The sequence below is a fragment of the Rhodnius prolixus genome, unplaced genomic scaffold, assembly GCF_049639745.1.
Source record: "Rhodnius prolixus isolate KJV_2025 unplaced genomic scaffold, Rpr scaffold_1, whole genome shotgun sequence".
Classification (NCBI taxonomy): Eukaryota; Metazoa; Arthropoda; class Insecta; order Hemiptera; family Reduviidae; genus Rhodnius; species Rhodnius prolixus.
The window spans coordinates 36,544,636-36,572,627 of NW_027411581.1; the positions used below are offsets into that span (position 1 = coordinate 36,544,636).

The 27,992-nt window shown below is 34.2% G+C and overlaps 1 protein-coding gene across 10 annotated transcripts in view; it reads left to right on the top strand.

The window, feature by feature from the left end:
- LOC141448166 (dystrophin, isoforms A/C/F/G/H-like) overlaps window positions 1–27,992 on the top strand; it is an 898,384-nt gene that overhangs the window by 296,363 nt on the left and 574,029 nt on the right. The window lies entirely within an intron of this gene.

Below are 27,992 nucleotides of genomic sequence, written 5' to 3' on the forward strand. Positions count from 1 at the left end.
CCCAAAACCTCTAGCCTATTTAACATCCTACAGACCTATTATCCTTCCCTGGGCCTCTCCACTTTTCTTGAACACCACCAGTGATGAGAATCTTAATTTTTCTAGAACCCTCAAGAAATCATTCCTTCCGTTTTCCACTCTGCAATTCATCAGTGGCTTCGTGTAATCTATAGCTTCCAAAAGGATAGATTTTCCTTTTTGCCTATTTTACAAAGTTACATATCTGCTTTACAGATTTTTTTAAAATTTGGAATATGCTATTCTATCATTATAACCTGATAAGGTGTTAACTACCACTGGAGAGATCTTTTTAAAAAATGATTGTAGTTGCGGCTCCCAAACCATCCTCAATACAATTTTTTTGAGAAAGCGTTTTGAATAACATAGGAAGGTATTTGTACGTAAAATGCAAATTTAAACTGCGATTTCAGTACTTCCTTTTAAGAGGAGTAAGAAAAATAAACTAGGATTGCAGTACTTCTCCCTAAAAGGCAAAGAGGCAAAGATTTTTTAATCGAACAATTCATTGATTTAAATCGGTTCACTCATTGATAATTTAAACGATTGCAGTACTTCCTCTTAGTAGGAGCAAGAGAATCAGCAACGTAGAGGAGGTTTAACCACTTATTCGAGCTGAATTTTATCAAAATCGGACTAAGCGTTATAGAAATATTGGTAATAATAGTTTTAGAAAGGGCCTTATTTGGGTGGGGCAAACTCCCCTCCTTATGAGGCACGGTGCCGAGACTTTTAAAGTGCAAATCTGTATAAAATTTCGATTCGAATGACACTTCATTCATAAAAATCGGTTCACGTGTCGATAATTTGAAACGATTGCTATACTTCCCCTTAACAAGTGTAAGAGCTGATCGCCGCTTTAATGTTACGTAGGGGAGCCCTAACCCTATCATCCTACCAAATTTTATCAAAACCGGGCCAAGATTTACAGAGTAATTAGTAATAATAATTTTGGAGGGGGCCTTACATAAAGGGGGCTAACTCCTCTCCCATTCGATGTACAGCGTCGGGACCCACAAAAGGCACATCTACATAAAATATTGAATCGAATGACACCTCATTCATGAAAATCGGTTCACGCGTTTAGGCGCTACGTTGTTTACAAAAAAGGTAACAACAAGAACAAGAACAAGAAGAAGAACAAGAACAAGAACATTTTTTGAAAAAGCGGTTTTTGCTCATTTTCGGCAACTTTTTTCTCGAAACCTATTAGATCTGGGTGGTTGCAAAAAAATTACAGTTATGAAGGAGGGTTTGGAGTAAGATTTAAAGAAAATTTGGGAATTTTATCTTTTATAGAAAAAGAGAAAAAAATTGTCAAAGTTGGGTGTTTTTCAACGTTACGCTTTTTCGTGCAGTTTTTGATGGTCAACCCTTATACAACTGTCCTACCGGACAGTTTTAATGCGAGGCCAGGAAATGCTGAACACTACCCTATTGTTCGAAATTCATTATTTTATTCAAACCTTCCGAAATTTTAGTTAAGTTTAAGACCATCATTTCAAATATTTCATTATGTTAATAATTAATAAAATGAAACAGTTGAATTAAAAGTTATTAATAATAACAAGTTACACATAACTGTATATTCCCTGGCTACGAAGTCTTTCTAATGCATTCGGGATATCCGAAATGCATTATGAACCACTGCAACCACTCCATTTTTGCCAACACGAGCGTTATATTGTTACTTGTATATATCAGGTCCAGCTACCCAGTTAAAATTTTTAACGATTCACATTTGATTCAAAGTTTACTTGCATCTAAAATTTATTTGATTTTCAATATAATCAATTTAAATTTGTACCGTAATTATTAAGAGTCAAAAGTTAATAAAGTAAATCTTGTGAAATAAATAAAACAATCATTTTTAATAAATCAAAAAACAGTTTATTGATTCATGAAAAGGATGTATGGAAACAAATAAGATATTTATTTCTGAAATTAATTGTCTACTATGATGAAACGATACTCCGGGCAGAAGTCAAGGTCTAGAAATAAATAGAGAGCCAATTGAATAAGGTTAAAGATTATGTTTACAGCAAATGTTTGTGGATGGAGTTATGGCGTTGTGCCGTATTTGTTTAAATGTTTCTTTGATTTCATTCATTCTTGCTAAAAAAAAAAGGGAAGAATCATAGGTTAGCAAGGGATTGAGCTTACCGACCTGATTTCAATTAGCATTTACTTATCTCCGGGATAATCTGCTTCTTTGAATCTTTGAAATTAGCCGAGTGAATAATGTAAGCCACTTGGACTTCTAGCTCTGTTCAGCTGATGAGTTATATTTAAACAGATGTTACAAATTAATTTTTGTAAAAAAAAATGTGTATATATTTGTCTTTAAATTTGCATTTGCTGGATTTTACATGCTCTTACCAAATTAAATGGAAGCTTTGTGATCCGAAAAAGCAGACTACCTTGTTTGTAGAAGTTGGTTTCTGAGTTTGAATGAGAATGAAATCACAGCAAGCTCTCAATATTACAATTTAATTGCTTAAAGGGTTCATCCTCGTATCCAAGAGGAATTTAGCGATCACAACCCTTCTACCGAGGTTATAAATTTCTAAGGAATTTTCCCTTTTTTTAGGCGTCTTACGGCCTTTCTGACCTAAGAGTTGAGGTGAGCAAACTGATGTACCATAAATAAAAAGTAAAGTCAACTATTATCTATTATATTTCAATTGTACAATATAATTATACAAAAATTTCAGGCGGATATTACGCCAAAAGCCTATCAGGACAGAGGCGGATAGCTAACATTTACTTAACAATTTCTTTGACTTTAATTTTCCATATCATATTGAACAAAGTACAAGATCCTTAGCACAATGCATAATGCATTGTGATGCATTATAATTAGATAATTATATTTATAAAAGTTCAATTTTGTGAGAAAGTTAAGAGTATAATCTGGGACGATTTCTGTAAGATAGAGTGCTGTGAGTCTTCATTCTTCAGAAGAATGAAAATAACGCTTCTCACAAATTTAAATAAGCATATATAAATATATTTTAATTTAAGGCGCACCAACATTTGAGGACATTAGCACCTAATAGCATGAGGAGCACTACCGGTCTCCGGAAAGCGTTCTCTCATTAGACTGTGAGCTGTAAGAAGCTCCTAGGAAGAGAAAATCTACGAGCCTGCATCTGGATTCGAACCAGGGACCTCTGTGTGGAAATCCAGTATGCACTAACGACATAGCTAATCTCTTACCTCTCACAAAAATATTGGGTTTATTTAAAAAAAAAAAACTTGATTGTAATGAGTTCTGGGCTCTGAGCATACAACTGCCAATCAGAAAACTAATCAATAAATTGAATGGTTTTACAAAAATGTGTAAAAATCAGTTTGTAAAAGCATAAAAAACACTAAACACGCCCACTAAATTGTTGATTTGCGGCCATTGTTATTAAGCTAACGAAGATCGCATTGATTTACAACAACAGTCTCCTCTTGCTATCTATTTTTGTGTTATTTGAGGTAGGCAATTTGTGAGTAAAAAACAATCCAGTAATTTTCTAACTGGAATATTTATTTTTGGCCAATTTTGTTAATATTTGACCCGTTCGTCAGTCCATCTACAAAACTTTGTCTGTATTATTGGTTAAAATGATCTTACAACATTATTCTTCCTGTAGGCTTTCACATTTAGACTAATTTTTACATGAATTTAAAACTGACGACAAAATATTCTTTGTTAATCTAACTATCCTAACCAGTTTAATGTTAAAAGGTATAAGCGAACAACGATCCGAGCATCGATCGACCAGCATCGGTTGCTTCAAGCCGTAATTAATCATGCGTTTTTGGACCTTTTCTAAGTGTTTTTTTGCAGATTTATTGCATGTATAACGTGAAGAGGATGGATGTAAAGAGATGAGCGAGGAAATGAGCAAACTGCTAAGTTGGTCTAGCGAGGCCAGGTGTCTCGAACGGTGGCTTTCAGGAGATCAGAGTAGCGAGTGTTTTTTATTGGACCTTACTATTATTTTACTAGTGGCGATTACAATAGCAATCTTCCTAACAAAACACTTAATATGCTGTACAGATATCAACTTCTCCGTTTGCGCATTTCATCTACAGATTTAAACAGGTTTAAAATATTCACTAGCTGAAGTTCACTCAACACATTTCACAGTTTTACAAATCTCCGATAATAAAAATCAAATATAAATCGCCTACTTGGCATTATTCTATTATAAAAATGTTTGTCTCTAATATTCGCTGAACATTTTAGGTCACAGCTCCACGGGAGGCCTAATTATATATACATAATTTAATTATATTATTATTATGATTATATGCGATATCTGCAATTTTATGCTATCATTAGACTATTCTTTAAGGATATAGCACAGGGCTTAATATTAATTTTAATAGACTTAATATTAATCTTAATATATAAGAAATACTTCACTCTAGATGGCAGTGATGAAACTCTTTTGGAAGCATCCTTCCCGCTCTCCCATTAACTCTCTTATTATCCCTCTCTCTTTCTTTCTTAATAAAAAGTAAATAAAAATAAAATGAAATAAATAATAATAAAAATCTAGGTACTCGGATCAGATGTGAATGAAAAAGCTGAATATTTTTAGGGACTGAAAGAAATTTGAGCTTTTTGGTGAAGATTTTTAAAATTTAAACAATTTTTTCTATTTTCATTTTATTTCAGAATATCTTGGACCACAAAAAATTACCTCAAAGACCGGCAGTTCGTCACTCCTGATCTAAAGAATTCTATGCCGATTTCAGTATGATTTTTTTATTTATTGTTCCCAAGGTTTCGACCAAAGGACTGGGTCGAATACTGCTAGCGCTTCTCTCACTAATTGTGGCAATGTAATCACCGCTTTCTTTCCGGTTTGCTTCCATAACTACCGTTCTTGTAATTATGGTTTAGAAATAAGTCACAAAACTGTAAGTTATTAAAAGTACTACAGTTGCAAGCACTGTTAACTATTAATGTTAAACTTTCAGAGAAATGTTATTCAGAATAACGAAGAAGTTAAGCAATTTAATACTATTGTAAATTGTAAACAGTGTGGAAGTTTATATTAAAGTTAGGCTATTCCATATCACATGTATTAGCATTGTCAGTCAGTAATGGAAATAGTAGGTCTGGTGATAATGTATGAACAGGAATGTACGGCAAAGTTGGCACTATTGGTTAGGTTATTAGATATGTATACTTGTATAAAACATGGTTATGTTGGTAGTATTGTAGTAGCGTATAGCATTTGCTAGTATTTGTAGCAATGTACTAGCGAGCTTACACATTTAGCTGAATTATTCAGTGTGTAAGTGGTAAAGGGTTCATAGCGGAAGGTTCTTCATCGTGGCCACAAGCGCCCAGATAGAACCTTCTTCAGTTCCATCTCTATTAGAAATGTTCCACTGCATTATTCTGCATCAGTATGTATGTGGGCGAGATGTACGCACTCCTTGCTGCTCTATACTTACTGCTTGCACCTGTCCCTGCTTACTAGTCTGCCTAGCATTCTCTTCTACATCTATAAATCTTCACTTTTATCTTTATAAACTTGGCTTTATATTTATTACTCTACGCAGCATTCTAATGTATATTACATTTTGAAATTTTAGTTTTCACCTAAAGTGCACGCTTTGAATTTTATGTTTTACATTAATATCCTAAAACCGTCATAATTCTATTGTCCAGCTAAACTTGTGGGGCAATTTAAGGCAGCTAACATTCCAAGATAACTATCGTGACATTTCAGGTATAACTAACGTAGCTTTGTGAACGAAAGTAAGAGCAGAAAACTAACTAATCAACTTTAAGTTCTAAGAGACATTATCTGTGTTCACAATTTTAAGGAGGCTGTGGAAGTATTTCACTTCCTTGGCCGGTATCACATTTTCGGCTAAATAAGGAAAGATCTTTTAATTTACTATTTCTAAGTTGGATGTGGCTATGATAGCTTCGATAAATGGTTCTAATTGATTCGGCCTTGTAAATTACAGCAAACAAGCCTTAGATGATTTCTTGACGATCACTTGAATTATTCTTGTCATTCAGTTTATTAATATTTTTAATTTTTAGTTTTGATGTATTAATTTTTCAAACATTTTGTTCATTTATTTTTCTCCCCTTTAAACTAAATCTAATTTACAACTGCCCCTAGGCTCAAGTAAATATGTTTTCATAAAATATATAAGTAAATTGGCTTTGAAGAATGGAATGAGGGCCGTTCAGTAATGGTCATCTGAGACAGCTAATATAAATACCGATGAAGTGACTACGAAGGGTGATTTTTTTTCCATCATACAGTCAAGTGATCTTCAGCCTTCGGGAAGAATTCGAGGGAAGAAAGTGTCAAGACAGGTTACTTACTAGTGTAAGGACAGTTTCTAATGTGATTTAGTATAACGGGATTGGGCTAGATCAAAAAGAAAATAGATTTTATGGGCCTGATTGCTTACGTTGCAAGGTGCTTTAACGATAGTGCGTAGGATTTTTTATTGGAGGGGTTGAATGCGGTTAAAGTCGGAGCGAGTGAAATGCCGGCACTTACCTAATCTAATAAACGATGATTTGCCCCATATCACAAAGAAAATTTGGGAATTTTAGTATCTTTCATAGTGAAAGAAAAAAAAAAATTCTTAAAGTTGGGTGTTTTTCAACATTACGCTTTTTCGTGCATTTTTTGACGATCAACCCTCATACAACTGTCCCACTGGACCGATTTAATTCAGGGCGAGTGAGCAATGCATCCTAAATGAGCCTCTTAGGAAAAGTGGTTACTCCTATCTCATTATTCCAGTTAACTTCCGGCTTCTTAACTTAATTAGGTTCTTGAAAGTAGTACATATAGCGAAGACCTTATTGGAAATATTCTAAACTGAAAATAAGATGCTAGATATGGATTTCCTGTCCTCTAATTATAAAAGGCTTTTCTCCTCAAGTACCTGATCGCATGCTCCATGGATGACAAAAGTCTAAAGATCTAGTTTATTATTTATTTTTTATTATTTATTATTTATTTATTTTACATCTATACAATACACACTGGTACATGATAGATGGAGAGTGGTTTGACATACAAACTATTAACATGTAGTAATTAGCAGAAAAACAAATGGAAGAAAAAAAAAAAAAAAAAAATGAATGAACAAAATAAACAGTAAAATAAAAATTAATAAAATAAACAACCTTAATTTGACAATATCCATAAAGATAAAAGCCAAATAAAACAAATATAAATTAAAAGGTATCCATTAAAAGTCTAAAAGAAACTTTCTCATTTTTAAACTGTTAATTGTAAATTTATAAACATCAAATAAATGATTCTTATTCTTTATAGAGAAAATACTTGTTGCAGTTAATGGGTAATATTTACATAAATATCTCTCTCTATACAAAGAAAATGCAGGACAGTCAATAAACATGTGAGCCAAGGTTTCCTGACTATAGTTACAGAGAGCACAAGTTGACTCCAAATTTACCTCATACTTAACACCCTTACTGTACACAATTAACCTTTTTTCAGATGACATTCGTACTTGACTCACAACCCTAATTACATCTAGTGGTACACTATATGATAAATAGCCCTGACTTCCATGCTTGTTAACGAGCATAGAGTACATAGTATTAAAGGAAGACTTGGCAATCCTCTCCAAGTCCAGACGGATCAACCTATCCCTTAAACAATTCAGAATGGCGGCTTTTTCTTTTTCAATCAATCCAGCATCCTGTTCTATCCACAGCCAGCTAAATCAAAGATCTAGTTTATAGCCTTTCTGTTAGGTAGCCTGTGTTCAGATTTTTTTTAAAGATGCTTGTTTGCCTGAAAGGCCAAATGTACTCGTAGTTTTTATTGAAAGGTATTTCAATGGCTCATACATTTCCTCTCTTGAATATATACATATTTGTAATCCCATAATTTTGATTTTAAAGTTTTTTTTATCTTCCACTTTTTGTGCAATGCTTATTGATTTACTTAAACTTTCAGCTGTTCTCTATTTCCCCTTGAAAATATTTTTACTGAAGAGTAGTACTTGTATTTGATTAAAAACTTATAGTTAAAAGCACGAAGAATTCAATTTCATTGGCTGATGTTATCCATCCGGTAGAATCTAAAAGAAAAAAAAATCTTTACAAAAAAAAAATAATTGTAATTTTGTGATTTCAAGGAGTTCTGGCAAGTTTCTTTTCTTTGATTCTGTCACATGTGAATTTACATGTGAACAACAAAATTTACTGCATCGAGTTAATGGACTTGCTACCTTTAAAATGCCTGATTGAATCTGGCGAGATACCAGTCTAAACGTTTGTAATGGCTAGAGAATAAGATGGAAAATAGAGGATTCAAAATTCTGAAATTGAATATAATTGTAAAAACACAAATTAGCCGGAGTTTTGATCCTTTGACCGGTATTGGAGCCAAAAGGTGTAAAGGGATTTACAGAATCCTTAATTGTTTTTTCCAACGAGTGAATCGCTTATTTAAGTCAATAAAACTTTAATAAATTAACTTTCTAGCTGGAAAAAAGAGTCTGAACTATTCTGTTACAGCTGTCTGCCTTATCTAGTTAGGTGTGCTCTGGAATCTATCCTATTCTAGACAATTAGTTGTTGCAAGGTGATCTGCACTTCCAACTTCCGAAATTTGGTTTTCATAACTATTTCTTCAAAATAAATTCCGCTTAACATCCTGGATTTTCAAAAAATACATCAAGTATCACAACAGCCACAAGTTCTGTTTTAGTTGTACCTCCCAGATTATGAACTCGGAATTAAGAAGACTTAGGTTGCCGATGACCGCAGATGGTGAAGCGCCTTAATTTAAAACAAATGTGGTATGGAATTGACTTTTCTCATTGCGATCGTGATTATTCTAATTACTTTTCTTGATGTCTTTGTTATCTCCTTCTCAATCCTACTGGTGACATTCTGGGTTTACCACCATTAATATCTGTGGTTGGTTTTTCTGTACGTTGGATCATGATGATCATATATTTATATATATATATACAGGGTGTCCCAAGCTATATGGATAACGACTTTTTCTCGGAAACTAAGATAGCTAGAAAAAAACTAAAAAATACGTGTTCCCTTAGTTTTTTGTTAGGAATCCAAATTTACTTTGTAAATTTTTTTCGGTGCTTCCAGAAGCGAGATACAGGCACCAACTTCATTTTTTCAAATGGGGAGGTGGGGTTTTTATTTCAGAAATTGATTCCTCTATTTTTTTAAAGAAACTTTTACTCGAAAGGTTTTTTTCTGTGAGCGATATTTTAGAAGTTATGAATGAAAACATGATTCTTATAAAAAATGTCAAAATGATAATATTATAACGGTTTTTTGATTGAATAAGAAGAAAAGTACTATTTTATTATAAATTTTACTCCTCATTAATATTACAGATCATGCTCGAAATGGCCTCCACCATTACAGATGCATAGACATGCTCTTTCCTGCCAATTGCCCCTTACTGCCAAAGAAATAGATTCGGCTTTAACCGAGTTACAGGCATCTATTATTCTTCGCTTTAGCTCATCTACAGATGCCAACCCAGCTTGATTCTGATGCACCTACATTTAGAAATGCTTCTAGGTAAGCAGAAATAAGGAAAGAAAGAAAAAAGTTATGAATAATCACCTTGTTTTTCAGGTATCCCCAAAGGAAATAGTCCATAGGTGTCAAATACGGTGAACGAGGTGGCCACTGAATCGCCCCCCGAGTTGATATAACACGCCAATCAAATAGCCTGTCGAGATATCTCTTTACATGCCTGATGGTGTTATATCGACACGGGGGATATTCAGTGGCCACCTCGTTCACCGGATTTGACACCTATGGACTATTTCCTTTGAGGATACCTGAAAAACAAGGTGATTATTCATAACTTTTTTCTTTCTTTCCTTATTTCTGCTTACCTAGAAGCATTTCTAAATCTAGGTGCATCAGAATCAAGCCGGGTTGGCATCTGTAGATGAACTAAAGCAGAGAATAATAGATGCCCGTAACTCGGTTAAAGCCGAATCTATTTCTTTGGCAGTAAGGGAAAATTGGCAGGAAAGAGCATGTCTATGCATCTCTAATGGTGGAGGCCATTTCGAGCATGATCTATAATATTAATGAGGAGTGAAATTTATAATAAAATAGTACTTTTCTTCTTATTCTATCAAAAAACCGTTATAATATTACTATTTTGACATTTCTTATAAGAATCATGTTTTCATTCATAACTTCTGAAATATCGCTCACAGAAAAAAACCCTCCAAGTAAATTTTTCTTTAAAAAAATAGAGGAATCTATTTCTGAAATAAAAACCGCACCTTCCCATTTGAAAAAATGAAGTTGGTGCCTGTATCTCGCTTCTGGAAGCACCGAAAAAAATTTACAAATTAAATTTGGATTCCTAACAAAAAACTAAGGGATCACGTATTTTTTAGTTTTTTTCTAGCTATCTTAGTTTCCGAGAAAAAGTCGTTATCCATATAGCTTGGGACACCCTGTATATAAATTGTTTTCATTGATAACTACTCCACAAAACATTGGAAAAGGAATGGATTGGAATTAAACCAAAGGCATAAATGTGCACCTGACTACTTTATTCCAAAAGTAGGAAGATGATAAGGTACTTATGTCAATTTGCCTCTTTAGATCAGCGTTCTGTTAAAAAACGCAAATGTTTAAAAACATAGCGTTATTCGAGATGGATTGCCTTGAACAGCCTAACGCCCCTCTCATCGATCTTGATCATTGGCAAAACTTTTCGACAGAATGCCAGTTTAAAATATGATTTAAATAAAAACCTAAATATCTGCATACAAAATAAAAGAGTTGATTTTATCATTTTCATTATGAGTGCACTATAGGTTGGTAGGGTAAGTGATGCTCTATCAGTACCGCCGAATCTAAACCTTCCAGAACGTCTTAATAATTAAAGTTTCCCAGACCGCCTCGCTTTAATCTTTGTCGCTTTCTGTTAGACACATTTATTTTTCATTATTTTACTTGTTCTTGCGAACCAGGACCCTGAGGTTAGTGGTGCGGCCTTCAGAAAGCGGAGGATACTATTATTCTTTGTCTACTCCTAACTGTTTACACGAATTACATCCAGACACGCATTCCGCTCCTCTTTCTCCCAACAACTTTTCTTTCTCCTCTCGTTTCTACTTCTTACCTTCTTATTTCGCATTGTTTCTATTTATTACACTTTTTAAACTCTGAGATAAAACTTAGTGAACTTTCATTATTAAAATTTTCAATTCTTGGGAAGATTTTTTTGTTTTTAATTTTCAGAACTTTGTATAGTCCAATTTTCTCGTTCGCAGTTTTTAACTTTTAACTTTAAATTGTTTTCGTTCGTTTCCATTTGTTATTGTGGCTCGTTTAGATTTTTGGTAAACTTTTTTATTTAAAAAATACATTCTTACTTTCCAAGCCTTTTCTCTTCACCATTATCTCTGCCTTTTACACCCTACTCTTAAATTGAAGCCTTTGTAATCAATAGTTATACATATCTTATTAAGGATTTTTTTAAAGAAGTTTATTGCCTTGAAGTTGATGCCCTGACTCGGCAGGAATGTACATCCGCGGCAAGGCGTATTATCAGCATGATTTTACTTGAATCTACAATTTACTTGAAGTTGGGGCCGAACATAAGAAATAACTGGTTTGCAATTTATGGATTTATGCAGTTCTTCTAGTCCAGAAGTTGTTCTCCAGCGTAACAATAATCACTAAAGGTGGCTGAAGGTGGCTCCAAAGTTAGATTGGTATAATTGGTATTATTAGATCATATTGCTCTGTGGAGGAACAGGGACTGGTCAACTGACAATTTCAGTTTCTCTTCCGAATCTAGAGTACATAGAATTTGGGAATGGAACTTTATTTAAATTTTATTATTTTTTTTACCCAATTTTTTGATGAGCTTGATGAACCACTCTTTGAAAAAGATTACACTTCCAAATCGGTCAAAAATAAAGAAAAGAACTCGTTTAATAAATAAATAAATAAGCTGTTTTTTTAGAGTGAAATATAGAGTATATTAAACATCTTTATTTTTTTTTTTGTGCTCGCGAAACTTCATCACGGTTAGGCATTCCTCTAAAGTGTCTTTACTGTTCATTGTACTGTTCTGAAAAATATTAAGAAGAATCAAATCTGTCACTGAAATTCTAAATTTGAGGAAAATCGGTTACCTGAAATGAATGCCTCATTACCGAATAGAGTTTTCCGTATTTTAAGTTATTCTTTCAAATAGCGCATTGATTTTATTTAAACTTTGTAAGGTGATTGAAAATACTTAAATTTATAACCGTAACAGCTGGACGACAAAGTAAACGACTTCTCAGGTGCAATACAGCAGAGCATTTGGAATTCCGCAATCTACATACGACCTTTCTACAACTACTCTACCAACTCACAAACTACCGCTTCATATCCGCACGCTAATCACAGCCAGAAGACGAGCCAGAAACCAATGGCAAAATCAAAGGTACCCATCTAACAAACGAACTTTGAACCGACTAACCAGACAACTCAAAATAGAGCTACAGAAATATTACAATGACAGTAACGCCGACTTCACTGGACAACTAACAGCTGGAAATTAAATCTCTATGGACCGTTACTAGAAGAATATTGAAGTATAAACAGATATCATCTCCACTTCGTCAGGATAATGGCTCTTGGACCAAGACCGACGAAGAGAAAGCCAATTTATTTGCTCTTTGGAGCAGCAGACGCTGATATCTGCTGGGTGCCTTCTCCAATCGTATATTTTCACGTTATTTTTTAAATCATGTACCACATTTACTTGTTGCAACAATCTTGTTGCAGTTGTAAATTAAATAAAAGTTTAAAAAAAAAAAAATTTAACTTTATTTCAAATATTATTAATTTAGTTTCTTACCCTTCTTTCGTTGGCCCTGATAAAAAACTCTGTGAAGATGTAAGGGCCTAATATTTCATTAAGAATAATTCTGAGAGGGTGGGTGTTGGTTCCTCTTTAAGCGATAAGATTTAATTAGATTCAAGCCAGCAAGTGTTTATTATTTTTTTTTTAATAAGACTTGTTCGGTCTGATTGCCCGTCTTTTCTGTAACCGGTACTCATGCTCTAAAAGCCCCGGTAATGGAAAAAGCGGTAAATTGGAAATAAGTTTTAGCGAATACTAGTGCGAGTGTTTTTGTCAGAGTAATAAAAAAGAGACTGAAGTAGCCGGAAGTGTATTGAAGGAGTTAAGGAATAGGAGCTGTAGAAACTATAGCAAAGAACGGCTTAGGAAACTGAAGGAAAAACTGTGTATCGCTTTAGAGAGCCTAAGTCTATGTGGAAATAAAAGGTTGAGTAGGGAGGTGATATCTTGCCTGGAGAGCTGGACCATTTGGATGGTTAGCGGGCGAGGTATGGTGTCGGCACTGTAAAAGCAATCTCTCCGTTTGGCGTTGATTGGACAACCGTGCTCCTCTGCTGAACACCAATTACACACCCGTTTCATGCCAATAACATGCTATTTACAGGTGAACATACAATGCCATATCCATTTTGCCCAATTCAGCCAAAGTAATAACAGCTCATGAAATCCTTATTTATTTTAAGGACAAACACAACATTTTATGAATTAAAGGGTACAGTTATCTCAGCTAAACATTTTTGTTGTACGCAAAAATGGTTCTTTAATACAGATTTAGTAAAATTAAAATTAAAAAAAAAATAAAATTTACAAAAAATCACTTGTTTACTCCTTCGAGAATGTTGTGTGCCCTCGCCTCCAAGCTTCAGCTAGTACGTTCAAGAAGAGAACATCCGTTACAAGTGTATGCGTGTGAACGAGCGGACACCTCGTTTCGTCTCACTCAGCAAAAAGAACAAAACTATATCTCTAACCTCAGAATGCTCGGCCGATAACTGATCTTTTGATTTCTAAAACTCTTCGAGGTGCTCACTCGTCATCATCATCTGCCCTAGTGGCACAAAAAAGGATAGATGGATCATCTATTACGCCTTCCTGCACTATACTGTACCCTCAGGTAATCGTGTTTCGCCATTCCTTCTCCTTTACTGTTCCAAAGAACTATTTAACTATGGTTTCTTGTATTCCTCTTGCTTGGCTTCAACAGGTCGCTCCCTCATTTGCTGTCCCCTTAGAGATTTTTCTCCTTAATTTTGCAGAGGCTGAGCGTCCATTGTTAAGAAACCAACGGTCTACAGTCGAGTAGCAGAAGGCGTGCTTTGTTCATCAGTTGTTAAGATTTGGTTTTCTAGAAGTCAATGCTTGGATAATAGCTTGAGAGTCGATGGGTAAGACCACGTTATACTTTTTCGTTTTCTCTTGTCCAAATTCACTCGCTGCTTGGTAAATCGCCCCAATAAATGCATCAAATTTGAGCCAACGGTGTAACTATGGAGCCAATCATTGCTAGGAAATCTTGTGCTGGTTTCATTTATGGTAGACCATCTTCTCTCCTACCCACATGTTGGTACCTTCAGGAAGTATTCCTTAATGTTTCATTAGTACAAATGTCCTTTTATCCCTCCGTTCCAACTCAACTTCCTTTTTTATTTTCCTCTACCTTAAATTAGAAAAATTATGGTACACCTTGGATAATAATTTACATCTGATAAGTACGTGTCCTTTAAAAAGACTGTAAGTGATAATCTAGGTTTAACTAGCCATTTCAATTTGGATCATTTCCAACTTAGTGGGCTTAAAGCGGTTCAGGTAGCCCACTAATTAGAGATCCCTTACTTTTATCTTTCATCCTCGGCTCTATCATTCTGGGCAATCAGCTAATTGGAACGCACCCAGCGCCACTAGATTTACAACTCCCAATATCTTATTTATAAATTTATGTATTAACCTCTTTTAATTGTAATGAGTTCTATCAGAACGTCTAACAGAATGTGTGTGGATTAGGAAATATAAATATCCTGGATAATTTCTTTAAAATATCGTTTAACAAATTTGAGGTAGACTAATATGTTAAATGAAAATCTGAACAGTACTGACGAAAGGGTGGTTAAAAAGAATATGTCGGAATTTCCGCTTAAAACAGTTGTAGCTTAAAACTTAAGTAATACAATAGTCTTTGGTAAATAATGATTTGTATTAAAGTTTTCTTAGCATATTTGATTTTTTAAATGTTTAGAATTGATTCTTGAAGGATAGAAACCAAAGTGAATGTGAAATGATCAAAAGTCCTAGGTAAAATATGAATTGCATCATGTAATAATCATGAAACTCTGATGACTTCCTTCCCTCGGCAATTCACTGTGAAATTTTCTTTATGAAACTTTTCGAAACAATCGCTAAAAAAGTACGAACTTTGTTCAGTAAAATGGTACTTCTTTACTACAGATTGTCGAAAGCTTTAGAATTGTAATATCTTTTGCATTCTTAAAGTAATTGCATCATCACCTTTTCTTAGCCACGACACAACGAAGTTCTTACCCGTATATATTTGTTTATTTGCTCCAAAAACAACTACAAAGCCAAAAATACGAGTATGTACGAGGGTCGTTTGAAAAGTCCGTGCAAAAATAAAAACTACTTAATTTTTTGGGGTAAACCTTTTTTATTTTTCAACATAGTCTCCTTTTAGGCTTATACACTTCGTCCAACGCTGCTCTAGTTTGTTCATCCCTTCCGAATAATAGGATTTGTCCAAGTCTGAAAAATAGCCATTCGTTTCTGCAATCACCTCCTCGTTTGAATAAAATCTTTTTCCCGCCAGCCATTTCTTCATATTGGGGAACAAATAGTAGTCCGAGGGAGCCAAGTCTGGAGAATAGGGGGGATGTGAAACGAGTTGGAACCCTATTTCCATTAATTTTGCGACCACAACTGCTGAGGTGTGAGCTGGTACGTTGTCGTGATGGAAAAGGACTTTTTTGTGGGCCAATCGTGGGCGTTTTTCTTGCAGCTCGGTTTTCAAACGGACCAATAACGATGAATAATATGCACCTTTAATAGTTTTACCCTTTTCCAGATAGTCGATGAGGATTATTCCTTGCGAATCCCAAAAGGCAGTCGCCATAATCTTTCCGGCCGAAGGAACGGTCTTCGCCTTTTTTGGCGCAGATTCCCCCTTGGTAACCCATTGTTTAGATTGTTCTTTGGTCTCAGGAGTGTAGTGATGTATCCATGTTTCATCCACAGTGACGAAACGACGCTTAAAGTCCTGCGGATTCTTCTGGAACAGCTGCAAACCGTCCTTGCAACACTTCACACGATTTCGTTTTTGGTCAAGCGTGAGCAATCGCGGCACCCATCTTGCGGATAGCTTTGTCATGTCCAAATGTTGATGCAAAATATTATGTACCCGTTCATTCGAGATGCCCACAGCACTAGCAATCTCACGCACCTTCACTCTTCTGTCATCCATCACCATATCATGGATTTTATCAATGATTTCTGGAGTAGTAACCTCAACAGGGCGTCCAGAACGTTCCCATATGTGCCCATATGTCCACTCCGAAAATTTTGAAACCACTTATAAACTGTTCTAATCGAAGGTGCAGAGTCACCATAATGTTTATCAAGCTAAACTTTAGTTTCCTAAGACGTTTTGCCTTTCATAAAGTAGTGTTTAATCAACACACGAAATTCTTTTTCGTCCATTTTTTGAAAATCACTCGACTTCCTCGATTCAAACGAATGCCAAACACAAAGAAATAGACCGATCTGGCTGAAACTTGGTGTGTGTTCTTCCAAGAGATGCTACTAACTAAACATAACCTCGATACGCGCCAGTGGTGCTATCTCTCTGACTTTGCACGGACTTTTCAAACAACCCTCGTAGTTGTAAAACAAATACAGCGGCACATCATGATACATATATCGTCGTCTATCGTCTGTCAATGAAATCGATAGCTTTCCACGTGAATCTTAACCATATTTAATGGCATGTTTGAATAAATCACGACGTTAACAAACAGGATATGTAACCAACGGCCGTGCCACTTCTCACTTATTGATCAGATTGAGCGATAACGCTGTGAGCTATGCAATTTTACTGCTTTTAAAAAAACAGCTTTATTTCATTAATTCCTTTTTAGTAATTTAAAAAATAATAAATAAATAAAAAATACCAATTTCATTGTAAGGTACCGTACATTTACAATTATACTGGCAAATCGTATTTCTCATTTCAAATCCTCACTGATTTTTTAAAAAAAATTTATTGGGATTATTTTGGGAAGTATTATTATTATTATTATTATTATTATTTTTTTTTTTTGGCGCATCAACAGCTGAGGTCATTAGCGCCCGGAGCTTTTTCCAGTGCACTGCCGGCCTCCGGACAGTGTTCTCTCGTTACAGACAACACTGTCCATCACCGGACAGTGAGCTGTAAGAAGCTCCTAGGAAGAGAAAATCTAAGGGTCTATTATTATTATTGGTATTATTTGCATTAGTTATTTATTTTTAGTAACACCATTGGAGCTTTTAAGTGTTTTAACCCCTATCATTTTACATTTCTTCTTTCTAAATTTTAATTTTTAAAAAAATCCAATATCTCCCTACATTTAGTTACAGATTGATGATACAGATTTTCTTTCTCATGTTAAATACAAACTTGACATTTAATATTTATTATTTCAGAAATAATTGTTTACTTATTTTATTTCAGGTAAGCCCATAGTTAACAAGAACCTATTTCGTGAGTATTACTTATTGAATTCTCAATTGATTGTATTCTATTTATTTACAATATTTTATATGTTCACTTGTATCTTAAAATATACTTTTCTTTTATTGACCCATCCCTAAGCCAATATGTTAAATAATGTTTTTAAAAGTTTTTTGGATTTTCCGAAAAATAAGGTAATGGCTAAGTGAAATGATTTTTCGTATTTATTGTGGACTGAGGTATGAAATTCAGATTATCTTATTTTGGCCCTCCATCTAAACCTGTGTGCAGGTTCACCACTGAATTCTTTAGCCATTTTTAGTAGGTAATTAGATTAATTAAATTAAAATTGTGTTTATTTTGGAAATGCTTAGATTTATTTCGTTAAAGATTCGATGAAGAAATAACTCACAGATATTTGCCCAGCATTCATCAGTAATGAATTATACCGTTGTGCTCTACAATACAGCAAGTCTCTGAAAAGTATCAAGTGACAATCAGCTCTTCTTCATCAATATCTCAATATTTGCTTTAATCATGACATTCAAAGGCGCAACCATTGGATGATTTGGAAGTGCGGCCGCAAAGTCAAGATGTTTTGTAGTGCTGTGTCCGACTCTCGGGTCTAGGCGTTTAGATTTTGTCTAATTTGTTAAATGTAAACACTGAGTTAAGTTTCTTGCAACCTCTGTCCGCGACAACTAATTGTTAGTTGGACTTAAAGTCTGCCTGAAATAAAGGAATAAAATAAATAGAAGTAAGGATTCAGAAAGAAATGTGAAACTCTGGAATGGTAATTCAAACAGATTATTAAGTTACATCCTAAATTTGATTATGGAGCTACCATTCCTAAAATTCTCTTTCATCTAAATTAAATATTTTATTTAGACTTCTGAAGAAATAAATTAGTACAAATTTGTTTTAAGTGGCTGTCTTTGCGAGCTATTAGTAATTATGAAGTAAAATAAAAAGATCTTTTAATTCTCGATGGACCTTTTTAGGTTTCCATCACTTTGTCCCACAATGATACTTCAGCACATTAATTGTGATTTAATCCTTCACTTTGTACCGTAACCTACCTAGCTACGCACTATATCTCTTTGAATCATTATCGGTAGCCATTTTGTTACCTTTTTCATTTAACCTTTTAGACTTGTACTGTTACAGTTCAAAGCAGAATGAATATCGAGCAATATTTGCGCTGAAACATTCATTTTTTTGTAAAAAATCCGTATGTTGAATTTTTCACAAGCGTCTTTTTTTAATAACTGTTAAAAAAATGAGTTCAAGCGGTTTTAAACGAGTATTAGAGTAGACATATTTTTACCAAAATATTTAAAGAAAATGTTTTAATTTTGTCTAAGGAATGGAGAAGTTTATTATAATTTAATTTACGTATATCAGTCTACAATGCGCATTTGGACTGATATTTGATATGAATGGAATATGATTGCTTTTCATTATTTGATAATTCTCGTGAGTATGATTACGTTTCTTTCTTGGATACTTTATCGCCGAATTAGAATTTGCATGGATAATGGAACCGTAATTGTACTAAACCTTTTAGATTTTGAACCAGAAATGATCTACAAAATTGTATAATTACCTCGCACAAGAAAGTGAGGCCACTGAACAATGAAGTATCCATCCACTCTGCGAACTGGCCCAGATCTTGCAAATAAAAGTGTAATAAGACCTCCTGTCATCCATTATTTATATTTAACATTAAATTAGTAATTTTTAAAGCCTTCTTTAGCTTTTTTTATTTAATAAATGTTTTTCATTTCTGTGTTTGCTTAGCTAGAAATGGTGTTGTTGTAGCGAACTGACACAATAATTGGATTTGACAAAATGTACTCGTATGTAGCTAAGAGTTTACGTGACAAAAAATATGTAAAAAAAAGAAAAAAAATATTACAAATGAACTCATAGTGGGACGAAGTAATAGATGCGTTTTAATCTTTCTTTCAAAGCCCTGAATAGGAAATCAAAGGATATAAGTTTAAAAGTACTAGCATCTCGCAAAGAAGCGACATAAAACAAATTATTGAGATTTAGTTCTTCAGGAATCTAAATAGAATATTTAATTTAAATGAAAAGTTGAGATAAATTATTATAAAAGTTCCGTAAAACATTTCTCCTTTTGTTTATAAAAAATTATTTGCAAGTTAATTTAAAATTAATAAATTAAAAGATTGATATTAAGAGCCCTACAGAGCTACTTCTAGCAGAAACCACACACTTAGAACTCGCTGACGCAAACTGAATTTATTATTTTCTAATTTAATGCAGCCGTTAGTAGTTAAGTTTTATTACCCACATAACTTGGTCTCTTTCTTAGAAATTAATTGGGAAGTAGTAACATTATTAATTAATTGGTGAGAAAGTTATGAAATGTTTGGCAAGTTATGGAAGTTTGATCGTAAAGGTGCAATTTAGTGTGCTCCAAGTACCCAGTTCTAACTGCTCCATGAACGCTAGTTTGCAGACAGTATTGATATCTTTTGGTGCTTGTGATTGTTTTTTTTTACGTATTTATTGATTTTTTTTATTTATTTATTTATTTAACGTTGTATAGTATTATGAATTCAGTGATTCAATATTTACTGTTCAATGGTCGATATTGAAATTGGCCTTTAAACTCAATTTGTTCCTTTTCAAAATTCACTATTTTTACTTACTCTTTTTCTTCTTACAGAGAAGACATTGTAATCGTGCGGATTTTCGATTTAATTGTTTCCACCGGATTTTTCCGTTTAAAGGTTTACCGTGAGTCCGCAAAGTGGTTTTTACAAATTTGGCCTCCATGTGTAGTAGATCCGCTGTCACTCAAAAACCAAAATATTGCATCAAGATCAAATTAGATTTTCCGGTTAGGTGCAAACTTTGGACGCTCCAAAAAAGTTTTGGTCAAAATCAGTTAGCTGGAAATATCATTTTGTCACAGTTAATTTTATAGTTATTTTTGGATATTCTCAAAAACTGTCCTACACATCGAGTGTAGGCCTTTCTGATAGATGGGGTTGTTAGTACCATTATGCAGTTAATAATTATGCAGTTTTTACTCTTGCTATTATTATTTTTTAGAGAACCAATATTAATGAATCACTTGAGACTAGATTTCCAAATTTATAGAAAATCGGTTGTCTTTACTGAACAGATTTTCAGTATTTTGAGATTTTCTCAAAAACGGCTGGAACAATATTTTTGAAACATTGTGTAGTGGTTTCTTTACTTAACTGCTTTACAGTTGTTGGTGGACTTTAGCCTCACTGAGAATTCTTCTCCAAGTATCTCCACTCTGCGAACTGGACCAGATCTTGCAAGTAAATTTGCAATAAGAACTCTGTCATCCATTATTTATATTTAACATTAAATTAGTAATTTTTAAAGCCTTCTTTAGCTTTTTTTATTTAATAAATGTTTTTCATTTCTGTGTTTGCTTAGCTAGAAATGGTGTTGTTGTAGCGAACTGACACAATAATTGGATGGGCCTTGAACCTTGAGCTTTATGTCTCCATTCGGTTACTCCGAATGATTTTAGACAGATAATCTTCTAGGGTCTTAACACCAGCATTCCTAGGGCGTCCTTCTTTTTCTCTTTCCGTGGAACACCTCTCTCGTTATTCTCTCGACCATCCTCTCATCTCTTACACATTCTACTATAAGCCCTGAAAATTCCCGGCGCCTCAAGGAAAAATAAGATAAAGGCTCTTACCTGGGTTTTCCAGTCACACAAAAAAATACAAGTGTTATCCTCCTCGGCCAGACCAGGTGAGGAAGGGGAATGTACACAAAAATCACTCTAATTTTCTGCTAAGATACGTATTGAAGGCAATTTCCAAGGTAGGTGCCTTATAATACAATATTTACAATAATTACTCATAAGAGAGAAGATACATACACAGAGCACTGGTAGCACTCCGCTCTCTGCCTTAAATCTACCAATATAGTGATAGCCTTATATTAATCGGTATTTTGAAGCAGCCCTGTTTACACTACATATCCAAGCTAGTTTATTCATCTTGAATTTTTGAAACTTATTATAAATCTTCATGTCCTATCAGGCCGTCCAATTCTTGGTAGGACCTAATCGACCAAGGATCTTACGTGCATGCATTAATCCCCTCTCGAAGATTCTTAAAAATCTGCTTTTCAATTACTTAGAGAGTCCACGTCACTGCTCAGTAGAAAACTCCGGGTCTGACCAGGCACTTTTACAGTTTCATTTGGGTCGGTTTTGATAAAAGAGTCGATTTCCACTACTTTAAGAGGCCGTAATATGCTCGGTAACTAGCCATTATTCTTTTCTTTATCTCATCAAAATAGTAAAAAACAAACAAAAATATTTACAAACACGAAAAATGTATGTTTACAAACATATCTTGGTTTATCTTCTTGAGTACTGCTAAGGAGTGTAATATTTGTTGTTATGATTCCAAGTTGGAAAAAAATTCCTTTCCCGAAAGTACTCGATGGGTTGTTCAGTTTTTTTGAGATTATCTTGAAAGGGAGTATCTTTAATATTAGTATCTCTCTCTTTTTTTAATGGGAAAAAACGAAACAATCGCTTTGGAGCAGTTCCTGAGAGAGGCTGGGTAAAGCAGCGAGTTACTTTTTGGAGTAATAATAGGGTAAATACTACCTAAATATTCGGAATGTGAAGAGAGTTAGCGAGTTAGAACCCTGAGAACGCCAGTAAGAGAATGTCATGTGAGTGGTCACAGAAAATGTTTGTTTTTAAATCACTTTTCTCTGTGTTATCAATTTCTTTTTACGCAATGTCACCCTGCGTTCTTCAACAACTTGGATTTTCATAAAAACCACTTGGGTGATTTCTAGATAAATAATAATAAAAATGGCCCTGAGGAATTACACATGTCATTATTAATATCTTTTTGTATAACCTACTCAGAAATTGTTTTTAATATAGCATTATTTACGTTTTATTAGCAGCATTATGCACATCACTTTGTACTTTAGAGTAACTGAACGTGTGAGTAATTCTAATGTTTAATTAGAGTTTTAGAGTTTGAAATGTTAAATTATTCTGGATTGTTTATCACAAAAATTTTTAATAGCGAAATTATTTTAAAGAGAACATTCTGGAATTGTTTCGAGAGCTTCAATTGTCTTATCATGTGGTCATCCAGAGTCAGTTGTCTTATCGTGTGATCATCCAGAGACAGTTGTCTTATCGAGTGGTCATTTAAAATCAGTTGTTGTTTATTAAATGTTCCGAAACCACCTCTTGTGAAACTTTGATTCCAAAACAGCGGGAAAATCTAGGAATGTCTATGCGATTCATGGATCTCCTTAAGATATAGTTTTGTGAAAGCGTAGCGTTTAAGTCTACTGAGAAGTAAAACAAAAATCGTTATCTATATTGCAGTAATTACTTAAAAATTCAGGAGCTCAGTTGCAATTAGGCAAAATAAAATGCCTGAATTTCTAGTAATGTTTTAATAGTCTTCAACGATGTAATGGGGAGTAAGAAACTAGTTCATTGTACTTGCTAATGGCACTTGAGAGATGATTCAGTCACAGTCAGCTTGTGTAGTGCAAGATGAAAGCATAAGTGAAGTGAAAATCACTACACCAAACAGATTAATCTACCTCTTATGGTGGTTGATAGTCTGAAACCGGTTAGGGGATACAATAAACATGGGTGCTAAGACGGATGATGATTGTTGTTTACGAGTTCGAGCCTGGAGAGCAAGAGAATGTCATGTGATCAGATTCCCCTCAGGGGTTTCATTAAAACTTGCAAGCAGCCAGGGTCTATCCAATACATATTATACATTACTAGCTAGTTAATAAGACTAAGTAATCAGTTGATCTGAATGTATAACAATTAAACTGATTTAATGATTAATTGAAATCCAACGGTAAAAGTGATAATAATTTCCTTTAAATCTACAAGTCTTCATTAGTCAAAAATAGGCACACCAGCTTTATTCAGCTTGACAGTTGATGGCCTGTATTCCGTAACTTGCATTATTTCTGGATCTTTATACTTTTTACAGTCCATTATCTTTTGTTCTAAATATAATCTGCCTAATATCTCATTGTTCATCACCAACCGAAGATAGGAAGTAAATATTTTGTGAAGTTGCTCTCGACTGTTGCTCACCGTATTACGAAACTCTCAATTAGTATTGTACCATTAGCTTTTTTCTTGCAAATAATGTATTAGTTACACGCTGCACTTGCATTGGGGAACTGAGAATTTCGAGCCAAGGCTCCCTCTCCATTTAAAATCACACTCGTAGCTCCTGTATCGAATCCTATTTTTGAACATACTGTAAAGTAGCCACTTTCTCTTTTTTCTCTTTTAAAAGAAGTTAATGGTTTTTTAGACATCCCTAGAAGAATAAATTGCTGCTTAAAAAACTTGAAAGTCAGTATATTTCTTTAATCCTTGGTGAAATGCATGTAATCTTTGAGTTGTATTTCTTGTGGACATATTCTGAGAGATCGCAAAATGTTAAAACCCATCTACCGTACACAAATATAATCTATCAGATGTACGGGATATGGTTAAAAAAGAAAACTTATACACAGATACTCTCCATATTATATTTGATGGAGAAGGAAGTGCCCTTCCTTGAATTTTCAATTGGCGTTTGCAGAGCAAGTGAGAGGGAATATAGGATGGGTAAGTATATAGGAAGAGCTGGAGGATATAGGCTGTAGCGGGGAGAAAGTTAAAGGGTCGACGGGCCTCCCAAATAGTGGAGCAAGTGGTCCGTAGTACTGACTAGAATATATACAGCCCTTCCGATACGAACATGGCCGAACTGTACCGAGAGCCGACCGTCATCTACCCATCCCCTGTATAGATCGATGTACCCTATAAGAGTGGAGGGCTATAGTTGAAGACTAGGGTTGGTTTGCCCGGCGGCTTCAGTCGGCGTGGCTCCCCTATACACTTACCACCATGCTAGATCACTGCTCCGTAAGTAAACAACATTATCTCTTATCAGTTAACCTTGCGCAAAAACATTTATAGGTACTTTATGGTACCCGAATGGTACCTTAGTTATCTATTATATTCTGCCATAAATTTATTTCTTTTTAATAATTTCTTCTACTTGCCAATCGCTAAAGAAGTTCATGTTTACCATCACTGTGCTGTTATCGAACTTAACATTTAAAAATTATATATTTTCCCGTAATTTTTATATAATTATTTAATTAGAATTAAATTAAGAATATAGCAACTATTATCAAAACACTTCTGCAACTATTATCACTTATACCCGTGGCCATTAATTATGCGGAAATATCATCTCGAAATAAACATGCTTATCACACTCTTCTTTACCATCAGAAATATGTAAATTATATTTCTGTATATTCAATAATTATTTTGTTCTGAATAAAAATTGTGTTCTTTAGATTGTCCGGAGATTATTTATTGTTTTTAGAAGCCACTTTTCACCACTTTTGGAAACCTTTCAGACTGAATTTTTTAGAGATTTTGCGTCAGTAAAGAAAAAAGATTGAACAAAATCCTGAATTGTCTTTTAAGCTCCTTCAAGGCAAAAATAAAAATTATTTACAAATAGATAAGCTGAACTGAAATAGAGAAAAAAAGAGGTACCAATTTGGGGTACTGATTTTAATGTTGACGCCCTTTGTGAAGGTTTTTATGCTTGGCATAATCCAAGCACGAGCCTTAATATCTTTATTTTAGTGAAAAAGCATTTCAAATTCTTGCATTTAAATTTTAGCAATCTCTTAGGTTTGTTTTGAATGACTGCAATATAAACTTTCTTTTTTCTAAATTCACATTTCAGAACATAAATATTCATTGGATGCCTTATTTATATAGAATTTTGGATATAATAAAATGAAATTGCGCGCTTTACTAACTTTCATATCTGGCAATAAAACAAAAACGCTGGGAAAAAAATTCAAATTGAATAAAATTAAATGCTTATATTTACTTTAAAATTTAATAGGATGGGTAAATAATTGACCCTTTGAACTTGGTATAGTGCAAAATATAGCACATCCATTTTTATTTTATTTTTTTACTTGTCAAATTCAACTTGCTGAATGTGAGTGCCGGCATTTTGCTCGAGATACACTCGTTCACTTCAACAAGTTGCATGGGAACGGGATTAGTTCAACTGATTAGCACGCTAAACTTGCTCTCAGAGGTAGGCTATTTCGAATCCTAGCCCTTCAGTGTCGTCTTTCTTGGTATTCAATTGTTTCCTGTCCGGTAAGGGCCACCTTATAGTGTCTTAATTGTTTCCTTAAATGAATCGGGTAATGTTTGAAAGGAAAATAATGAAAATTTGTTTGTACTCTAAACCTTCCTTAACGAAAGGAGACGAAATCGGTTTTGAACACTCACACGACTATACTATACTTCTAACTCAACAATTTTCTTGGAAGACCATATATTTTTATTTATTTATTTAATTATTTACAAAGTAAGTACAAAGTATATACAGGAGTACCAATAGTGTATTCTAGCTCCTTCACAGTTATAGTATGTATACACACAGGCTGTAAAGGGTGTAAAAATTTAAATAAAAGGAAAAATTAGACCGAATATGTGAGTCATAAGCAATTCTTATTAAGATTATACAGTTTTTAAGCGTACTATTAGTTTTAATATATATAATACTACCCCAAAACCTCACCGATTACTGTTCTATAATGGATTTTTCCAGAAACATAATTTTAGATGCATCAATTGAATCTAAAGACTAAATAAAATAGCCTAAGAGCCATTTTCGAAAAAGTGAACGATCCATTGACTCATTTAATCTCTCTCTCTCTCTTAACAGAGTTAGTAGAATATAGAACCGTACTTTATAAGAGAATGGCACATTAGAGGAGAGGAAATCTATACACCCCTGTCTCTCAGAAGAGAAACCTTTTGATCGTATATATTTCAGAAAAGTTATGGAAAATCACGCGAGCAGTTTTTTAAATAAGTTTTCGATAAAATCTTCAAAAAACTGGAAAAACGCTTCAGTAATGTCGTACTTCCCGTCGACCGATTTTGACTAAAACCTTGTTGGTGGCCACTTCCTCTTGGCTCCTAATCCAAGTATCCAATTGGCAATTTTTAGTTTTGTTTCGACAGAAGTTTTAAAATCGGAAGTTTGTCCGTTTACAATAAACTTTCTTAGCTCCACAATAAAAGAAAGTAAAAGATGCTATCTCCAATCAAAACGTACAATTTTAGTTCTTCTAGGTTTTATGTGTTTCTCCCTCTCATTTATTGGATGTGTTGGATGTTTTTTGTCACTAGGGGTGCTTTGAAAGCAGTCTGGGGCTTCGTACTATATCAAGTGTCAACCCTCTTGTACCAAAGTTTCTTTCTGCTAACATTGACTTACAACTTGAAGTTGCGCCATTATCTACTTACTCCAATCACTCCTTTAAACCAACACAATAAAATCTCAAAGAAGGAAAACAAAAGATAATAAAAGTTTATCAGGAGAGCTGATCAAAAAAATCAAAACGCTGTAATTTAGGTTTAAATTAGGTTTTTATAACTATTTTATTTTTATTCAAGTTGCGCCAGCATCTGAGATCATTGGTGGTGCCCGGAGTATTTTTCAGTGCACTGGCCTCCTAGGAAGAGAAACTCTAAGGGCTATCAGCTGGATTCGAATCCAGGGTCTCCGTGTTGTAATCCAGTACTATACACTCTTATTATTTCAAAACAGTTTTTAAAAACACTAAAACGGAGATAAAACACATTCGGAAATTATTTTTAAAAATGTCGAAATCATTTATTTGTTAGAATCACCTACAGAGAGAATGTACCAGATCTACTTAAATGCGCTGTTATTCTACATACGAGGGTCGTTTGAAAAGTCCGTGCAAAGTCAGAGAGATAGCACCACTGGCGCGTATCGAGGTTATGTTTAGTTAGTAGCATCTCTTGGAAGAACACACACCAAGTTTCAGCCAGATCGGTCTATTTCTTTGTGTTTGGCGTTCGTTTGAATCGAGTAAGTCGAGTGATTTTCAAAAAATGGATGAAAAAGAATTTCGTGTGTTGATTAAACACTACTTTATGAAAGGCAAAACGCCTCAGAAGACTAAAGAGAAGCTTGATAAACATTATGGTGACTCTGCACCTTCGATTAGAACAGTTTATAAGTGGTTTCAAAATTTTCGGAGTGGCCATATGGGCACAAGTGACGCTGAACGTTCTGGACGCCCTGTTGAGGTTACTACTCCCGAAATCATTGATAAAATCCATGATATGGTGAGGATGACAGAAGAGTGAAGGTGCGTGAGATTGCTAGTGTTCATCTCGAATGAACGGGTACATAATATTTTGCATCAACATTTGGACATGACAAAGCTATCCGCAAGAT